The following is a 9,622-nucleotide window of genomic DNA, read 5'->3' as shown; positions in this document are numbered from 1 at the left end:
ATTAGAGCCATGGTAAATAGTGACTTTTGCCTGAAGAAGCCATTTTGTTCTGAAAGTTGCATTTTTAAAAATTTTGTGTACATATTTCCTGTATTTTCTGTTTGTAACTTAATACAGAGACTGAAAAATAATTATGGATGGTCATTAAAACTTTGCTAAAACAACAAACCTGGTGGTGGCCTTAAATTCATCCCAACTTAGAATAATTTGCTCCATTCTGTATTAGTGGCTTTCTTCTCCTTTAATTATATTATTATTATTATTATTATTATTATTATTATTATTATTATTATTATTATTATTATTTCTGGTTCCCTCTACTGTTCAGCCTTCAAAGTTGAATCTTATCACATATTTTTCTGATCAACAGCATTTTCCCATGGGAAGAATTTTTATACTTAATTTCAAAATGTATGTGTGTGTGTGTGTGTGCACGCACACACACACACACACACATTAACCAGCTACATTTTCCCACAGGAAAGATTCTTGATATTAGTTTCAAAATCTTATTTCAGATTCTGGCCCCTTAGTGTGTTTGTAACTTTCCAAAATCAACCTTTTATCTGTCATCTATGGGGCTCACAGAAGCAAGCCTTCTCCATTGCTGTCCCCTTTCTGTAGAACACCATACTTCCAATCCAAATGGTTCCTACTCTAGTAATTTTCAAAAAAGTGTTCAGAACTGGCTATTTCAGCAGGCTTGGGGGTTAGATTGGTCCCTATGGAATTGGACTCTGACCTTACGTAAATTAAATAATGTTCCTAGTGTTTGTTCATGTTGATACATATTGATATGTTTTAGTTTTATTTTATCCTTTTATGTATTTAACCTGATTCAGACACATTATGCGAAGACCTAGCTCTCTGGAAAAGGCTCTGATGCTGGGTAAAGTGAAAGGAAAGAGAAGAAGAGGACAACCAGCAGCAAGATGGATGGTCTCAGGTACAGTGGCGATGAATACACCATCGGAAGACTTTAAAGATCAGGTTAGGGACAGATTGTCTTGAAGAAAAACTGTCTATGTGGTCACCAGGAGTTGAAAACAACTTGATGGCACATAATCATAATCATGCCAGTGAGAGTCATCAATGTTTGGGGCAGTAAATACATTAAATAACTAAAGTAGTAATTTTCAGCAGGCTCACTGTCCTGCTTGACCAGATTCCTTTCTGGTCACTTTTAAGGGAATGGCCACATGACCCGGAAGTGTCTGCAGACAACGCCGGCTCTAAAGGCTTAGAAATGGAGATGAGCACCGCCCCCTAGAGTCGGACACGACTGGACTTTACGTCAAGGGAAACCTTTACCTTTACCTACCCATCCATTTAGAATTACTCCATTTACTTTGCAAGATGATGTAGAAGGTTTAGCTAGAAAGAATTAAAGATATGAACTTTTAATACCTCAAACTCCAACCGTCACTATTAGAAACCATACATCAAGGAATGTCCTTATGAAGATAGCAGTCTTTCATTTTTAGGTGTAGCAATGATAACATTTGATGTACTAAGTATACCTAGAAATTATTGTCCAATTTTGAAGAGCATATTTGAGAAGAATAATTATAGTATAAATTATGGCACAATATCTATACATCACCCTGATCAAAAGACAAATGTTGAGTGAGCAAAGCATTGTTATAAGCATCACTCACTCCAAAAGAAGTTATTTCATAGATATTACACTTGATCTTAGCCAAAAGGCCAAGAAGCGACGAGCCTTTCAGCTAAGATCAAGTGTAGGATCATAGGAGTTTTCTCCACATTTCATTTTTTTTTTCCTTATTGAAAAAAGTGGAAGAAAGTATGTATAGGAGAAGATATTTTCCCTTCTTCCTCTCCCCTCTTTCTAGTCCTTTACATCTCAATTCTGACTATGGTTACAGTAAATACAGACCTGTATCTAATCCTTACTGAGAAATAGAGGGTTTAGAGGGATTTTATTAGAATTTTATTGTATATTTATTATAATTTTATTGTATACTTATTGTTCTATATTATAAACCGCCCAGAGTCCCTCCGGTTGGAGGAGATGGGCGGTGACAAATTTGGTAAATAAATAAATAAATAAATAAATATCGACACAGCCAAGGTTGTAAAACCTGGCCAACTTGTAGCCTGAAACAGCTGAAAACATTTCAAAATTGCATCCATTAAAATTGTCCAAGTATACCAAATGTGCACATTTAAGAGTGACTGTTTAGCAGCAGTGTTCAATTGACTCAGGACTCATTAAAGGGCGTTCTTTCTGATGTCTTGGATAAAGAAGAGAATGTAGAAAATAGATGTTTAAATCAAATTTGAAAGGGCAAAGACTGAAATGGTGCATTAGAATAAATGAGAAGTGATCAGACAAGTTTGGATGAAAGCTTATTTTAAGTTTTGCACTGGTATCTAGCTATATTTAATTTTGGCCCTGACTGTACTATGGAAGAGATGTCCTTTTGATAAAAAGGACCTATTTAAAACAGAATCCATTGCCAAATGGATATAAGTCAAATGAGAGCTGTTTAATCTTCTTTTTCTCACCACCAGGTCCCTCTAATTTGTTTACTTATTGATATGCATGGTTTTGGTATCAAGTAGAATTCAACTGCCCACTAGAATTTTGCTGACATGTTTATTCAAATGAAATGAAAAGCTTTTGAAAGGTTCCTTCTTTGGAGAAAGCTCTAAAGGATATTAAGGGAAGTCACTCAGCCCCGTTTTTACACACATCATTAAATCGTGACCCGAGGAAGTAATGTGATTGGTGTTTCCATTCTACTGACACCCTGTTCTTAGTCAGTTAGTGAACACCAAGACTGAAATTCTGTGGTTGCCCTGCCTTTCTGACATCAGAGAGTAATTTTTTTTTTTGCTGCATGCAAGGTTTAGTAAATCCACAGTTCATCACACAATGATAAATTCAAAATTTTGGGGATATACTGTAGTTCAAAGGTAAATTCATGTCTTCAAACAGTACTGATCTTTGTAACACCACATGAACAAGTGTATGGCTTTTACACCAAAATGGGACGATTGGGAATGACCATGTTGTATGAGAGTTTTTTATCCATTTTACACTTAATGAGGTTGATACACAACCCTTTTTAAACATTCTCTGAAGTGTCCAGTAGATGTGAAAGACACTTTTTTTCTTAAATTAATCTTATCTTAGTATCATTAGAAACCCTTTACCACATATTTACTAATATGGAATATTCCAATATTTATCAGAGAATTCTTGCAAAAAGCTAATAGCTACCTTAATAATACAGTAGAATCTTGGTTAACTGGCACTGTCAAGCAACCGGCACTCTCAAGCAATCAGCAAAAAACTGAAGAAATAATAGGTTAAATAAAAAATTAAATAAAATCATTTTTTAGTGGAAAGATAAGTTTAAACTTGGTGCACCATGCCACACAAATCTGATTCCCCCGCCCCCAGCAGAAAGGCAAGTCCAAACCCACCTTTTTAAAGGTATGGCCAAACCCACCTCTCTGCTAGAAAGGGGCCCGACTGGACCAGTGCAGTGTGGTGCACCAAGCCCAAACCCACCCCTGTGCCAGAAAGGGATGGGCCAATCCCTCTCTAGCAGAAAGGCAAGTCCAAACCCACCTTTTTCAAGGTAAGTCCAAACCCACCTCTCTACTAGAAAGGGACCGGACCAGCACAGTGCACCAAGCCCAAACCCACCCCTGTGCCAGAAAGGGATTGGCCAATCCCTCTCTAGCAGAAAGGCAAGTCCAAACCCACCTTTTTCAAGGTAAGTCCAAACCCACCTCTCTACTAGAAAGGGACCGGACCAGCACAGTGCACCAAGCCCAAACCCACCCCTGTGCCAGAAAGGGATTGGCCAATCCCTCTCTAGCAGAAAGGCAAGTCCAAACCCACCTTTTTCAAGGTAAGTCCAAACCCACCTCTCTACTAGAAAGGGACCGGACCAGCACAGTGCACCAAGCCCAAACCCACCCCTGTGCCAGAAAGGGATTGGCCAATCCCTCTCTAGCAGAAAGGCAAGCCCAAACCCACCTTTTTCAAGGTAAGTCCAAACCCACCTCTCTACTAGAAAGGGACCGGACCAGCACAGTGCACCAAGCCCAAACCCACCCCTGTGCCAGAAAGGGATTGGCCAATCCCTCTCTAGCAGAAAGGCAAGCCCAAACCCACCTTTTTCAAGGTAAGTCCAAACCCACCTCTCTACTAGAAAGGGACCGGACCAGCACAGTGCACCAAGCCCAAACCCACCCCTGTGCCAGAAAGGGATTGGCCAATCCCTCTCTAGCAGAAAGGCAAGCCCAAACCCACCTTTTTCAAGGTAAGTCCAAACCCACCTCTCTACTAGAAAGGGACCGGACCAGCACAGTGCACCAAGCCCAAACCCACCCCTGTGCCAGAAAGGGATTGGCCAATCCCTCTCTAGCAGAAAGGCAAGTCCAAACCCACCTTTTTCAAGGTAAGTCCAAACCCACCTCTCTACTAGAAAGGGACCGGACCAGCACAGTGCACCAAGCCCAAACCCACCCCTGTGCCAGAAAGGGATTGGCCAATCCCTCTCTAGCAGAAAGGCAAGTCCAAACCCACCTTTTTCAAGGTAAGTCCAAACCCACCTCTCTACTAGAAAGGGACCGGACCAGCACAGTGCACCAAGCCCAAACCCACCCCTGTGCCAGAAAGGGATTGGCCAATCCCTCTCTAGCAGAAAGGCAAGTCCAAACCCACCTTTTTCAAGGTAAGTCCAAACCCACCTCTCTACTAGAAAGGGACCGGACCAGCACAGTGCACCAAGCCCAAACCCACCCCTGTGCCAGAAAGGGATTGGCCAATCCCTCTCTAGCAGAAAGGCAAGTCCAAACCCACCTTTTTCAAGGCAAGTCCAAACCCACCTCTCTACTAGAAAGGGACCGGACCAGCACAGTGCACCAAGCCCAAACCCACCCCTGTGCCAGAAAGGGATTGGCCAATCCCTCTCTAGCAGAAAGGCAAGTCCAAACCCACCTTTTTCAAGGTAAGTCCAAACCCACCTCTCTACTAGAAAGGGACCGGACCAGCACAGTGCACCAAGCCCAAACCCACCCCTGTGCCAGAAAGGGATTGGCCAATCCCTCTCTAGCAGAAAGGCAAGTCCAAACCCACCTTTTTCAAGGTAAGTCCAAACCCACCTCTCTACTAGAAAGGGACCGGACCAGCACAGTGCACCAAGCCCAAACCCACCCCTGTGCCAGAAAGGGATTGGCCAATCCCTCTCTAGCAGAAAGGCAAGTCCAAACCCACCTTTTTCAAGGTAAGTCCAAACCCACCTCTCTACTAGAAAGGGACCGGACCAGCACAGTGCACCAAGCCCAAACCCACCCCTGTGCCAGAAAGGGATTGGCCAATCCCTCTCTAGCAGAAAGGCAAGTCCAAACCCACCTTTTTCAAGGTAAGTCCAAACCCACCTCTCTACTAGAAAGGGACCGGACCAGCACAGTGCACCAAGCCCAAACCCACCCCTGTGCCAGAAAGGGATTGGCCAATCCCTCTCTAGCAGAAAGGCAAGCCCAAACCCACCTTTTTCAAGGTAAGTCCAAACCCACCTCTCTACTAGAAAGGGACCGGACCAGCACAGTGCACCAAGCCCAAACCCACCCCTGTGCCAGAAAGGGATTGGCCAATCCCTCTCTAGCAGAAAGGCAAGTCCAAACCCACCTTTTTCAAGGTAAGTCCAAACCCACCTCTCTACTAGAAAGGGACCGGACCAGCACAGTGCACCAAGCCCAAACCCACCCCTGTGCCAGAAAGGGATTGGCCAATCCCTCTCTAGCAGAAAGGCAAGTCCAAACCCACCTTTTTCAAGGTAAGTCCAAACCCACCTCTCTACTAGAAAGGGACCGGACCAGCACAGTGCACCAAGCCCAAACCCACCCCTGTGCCAGAAAGGGATTGGCCAATCCCTCTCTAGCAGAAAGGCAAGTCCAAACCCACCTTTTTCAAGGTAAGTCCAAACCCACCTCTCTACTAGAAAGGGACCGGACCAGCACAGTGCACCAAGCCCAAACCCACCCCTGTGCCAGAAAGGGATTGGCCAATACCTCTCTAGCAGAAAGGCAAGTCCAAACCCACCTTTTTCAAGGTAAGTCCAAACCCACCTCTCTACTAGAAAGGGACCGGACCAGCACAGTGCACCAAGCCCAAACCCACCCCTGTGCCAGAAAGGGATTGGCCAATCCCTCTCTAGCAGAAAGGCAAGTCCAAACCCACCTTTTTCAAGGTAAGTCCAAACCCACCTCTCTACTAGAAAGGGACCGGACCAGCACAGTGCACCAAGCCCAAACCCACCCCTGTGCCAGAAAGGGATTGGCCAATCCCTCTCTAGCAGAAAGGCAAGTTCAAACCCACCTTTTTCAAGGTAAGTCCAAACCCACCTCTCTACTAGAAAGGGACCGGACCAGCACAGTGCACCAAGCCCAAACCCACCCCTGTGCCAGAAAGGGATTGGCCAATCCCTCTCTAGCAGAAAGGCAAGTCCAAACCCACCTTTTTCAAGGCAAGTCCAAACCCACCTCTCTACTAGAAAGGGACCGGACCAGCACAGTGCACCAAGCCCAAACCCACCCCTGTGCCAGAAAGGGATTGGCCAATCCCTCTCTAGCAGAAAGGCAAGTCCAAACCCACCTTTTTCAAGGTAAGTCCAAACCCACCTCTCTACTAGAAAGGGACCGGACCAGCACAGTGCACCAAGCCCAAACCCACCCCTGTGCCAGAAAGGGATTGGCCAATCCCTCTCTAGCAGAAAGGCAAGTCCAAACCCACCTTTTTCAAGGTAAGTCCAAACCCACCTCTCTACTAGAAAGGGACCGGACCAGCACAGTGCACCAAGCCCAAACCCACCCCTGTGCCAGAAAGGGATTGGCCAATCCCTCTCTAGCAGAAAGGCAAGTCCAAACCCACCTTTTTCAAGGTAAGTCCAAACCCACCTCTCTACTAGAAAGGGACCGGACCAGCACAGTGCACCAAGCCCAAACCCACTCCTGTGCCAGAAAGGGATTGGCCAATCCCTCTCTAGCAGAAAGGCAAGTCCAAACCCACCTTTTTCAAGGTAAGTCCAAACCCACCTCTCTACTAGAAAGCGACCGGACCAGCACAGTGCACCAAGCCCAAACCCACCCCTGTGCCAGAAAGGGATTGGCCAATCCCTCTCTAGCAGAAAGGCAAGCCCAAACCCACCTTTTTCAAGGTAAGTCCAAACCCACCTCTCTACTAGAAAGGGACCGGACCAGCACAGTGCACCAAGCCCAAACCCACCCCTGTGCCAGAAAGGGATTGGCCAATCCCTCTCTAGCAGAAAGGCAAGTCCAAACCCACCTTTTTCAAGGTAAGTCCAAACCCACCTCTCTACTAGAAAGGGACCGGACCAGCACAGTGCACCAAGCCCAAACCCACCCCTGTGCCAGAAAGGGATTGGCCAATCCCTCTCTAGCAGAAAGGCAAGTCCAAACCCACCTTTTTCAAGGTAAGTCCAAACCCACCTCTCTACTAGAAAGGGACCGGACCAGCACAGTGCACCAAGCCCAAACCCACCCCTGTGCCAGAAAGGGATTGGCCAATCCCTCTCTAGCAGAAAGGCAAGTCCAAACCCACCTTTTTCAAGGTAAGTCCAAACCCACCTCTCTACTAGAAAGGGACCGGACCAGCACAGTGCACCAAGCCCAAACCCACCCCTGTGCCAGAAAGGGATTGGCCAATCCCTCTCTAGCAGAAAGGCAAGTCCAAACCCACCTTTTTCAAGGCAAGTCCAAACCCACCTCTCTACTAGAAAGGGACCGGACCAGCACAGTGCACCAAGCCCAAACCCACCCCTGTGCCAGAAAGGGATTGGCCAATCCCTCTCTAGCAGAAAGGCAAGTCCAAACCCACCTTTTTCAAGGTAAGTCCAAACCCACCTCTCTACTAGAAAGGGACCGGACCAGCACAGTGCACCAAGCCCAAACCCACTCCTGTGCCAGAAAGGGATTGGCCAATCCCTCTCTAGCAGAAAGGCAAGTCCAAACTTGGCACGCCTATTTTTAATAGTAACCCTCACGCAACCAGAAACTACATTTATCCGGCATCTACCAATCCCCATGGGTGCCGATTAACCGAGATTCTACTGTACTCTTAACTGCATTCCAGTACTGAGAGTAACTGAGGAGCTTTAGATGCTTCTAATGAATCTGGACACAAACTGTGAATTCAGAAGATACTTTAATTGAATATACTGCCATGTCACAATTTTGGGAAATCCAAGTTCATCTTGTATGAACTTATATACCATCTTATTCAAATGGTTCAAATACTTGATCAACTCAATCCACAGTATTAATACATCTGTTTGCCCATTCTTCTTCTCTCTCACACACAAAAAGTTTAACTTACAATTTCAAACTGGATTGTCCCAGAGGGTAAATTTATCATGAACATATTATTTCAGTCCCAACATCTTCCAGCTACGTCTAATAGCCTGTAATATAAGAAATCCAATAAAACTATTGATAAAAATGGACCCAGGCCCCTGGTACAATATCAGAAGGGTACTGACCACAATTGTGTGGGGGTTTTTTTCCTCTCTTTTTTTGGTCACTTTTACTCCATAAAGAAATTGAAGTCAGGTTCTATACTATGCTAAAACTAAAAATAAGAAGAGTTAATTCCTCCTACCCCCATCATCACATGATAGCCGCTAAAACATTTGAAAGGTCTTAAATCTGCTTAAAGTACCTTAACACAGGAATATTTCCAAATAACTATATCCTTCTTGAAGCAACATTCATTTTTGCACTTTATCTTTTCCCATAAACTCAGTGGGTTTTTAAACCATCTATTTATATCATATTGATCTGAGATCAGTAATTTGCTATTTACAGTCACAAAGAAGGAAGTTTGTGACTGAAATAATTATTCCCAGATGTTTAAAAGAATCCAGTCAAGTAAAACTTTTCTTTTTACTGTTTCCACTGAAATGTTAGAAACATAGACAAAATGTATAAGGCTTGGTCTGATTAATTGAATAACTGGATAAATTACCTTCTGTAACAGTGCCTGCCCTCTGGAATGAGATCAAGATGGCCCCCACTCTGCTGTTGTGTAGAAGAGCTGTGAAGACCTGGCTGTTCACCCAGGCCTTTGACAAAGAAGAGTGAGACCCCTCGCTTCACTGTGCTTGCCACCTTTTCTCTTTTCTCTTTCACCTTTTATTAATTATATTGTAATTTCTTTGCTTGAATGTTGTGACCTACCCAGAGTCACTGAGAGTTGGGTGGCATAAAAGGTTAGTAAATTATTATTACCAATCTGTTGCCCAATAGCAATACTTTGTGGTATGCAAAATACATAATTGTTAATATGATTTTTCTTTCAAGAAAATCAGTTTTCTTAAAAGGAAAGAAAAAGAAAAAGCATTGACACAGTGACCATGGACATCTGCAGGGGAGGTAAAAAAAACAAAAACAAAGCTAAGTTGATGACCATGACTGGATGTCTGAGGCAACCCCACTTATGTGTGCTGCATGTTAAAAGGGGTGGGGCTTCAATCACAACATACTTTAACTTACTTTGATCCTACCTCCCCGCAGACACCCCAGGCTGTGACACTATAGAGCTTCCCCTTTGCAGGAACTA

The 9,622-nt window shown here is 44.3% G+C and overlaps 1 pseudogene; it reads right to left on the bottom strand.

The window, feature by feature from the left end:
- Positions 1–1,587: 1,587 nt before the first annotated feature.
- LOC134488744 (U2 spliceosomal RNA) lies at positions 1,588–1,719 on the bottom strand (annotated as a pseudogene).
- Positions 1,720–9,622: the final 7,903 nt, after the last annotated feature.

The sequence above is a fragment of the Candoia aspera genome, chromosome 1 (genome assembly GCF_035149785.1).
Source record: "Candoia aspera isolate rCanAsp1 chromosome 1, rCanAsp1.hap2, whole genome shotgun sequence".
In the NCBI taxonomy this organism is placed as follows: Eukaryota; Metazoa; Chordata; class Lepidosauria; order Squamata; family Boidae; genus Candoia; species Candoia aspera.
This window is presented reverse-complemented; position numbering and strand designations above follow the sequence as displayed.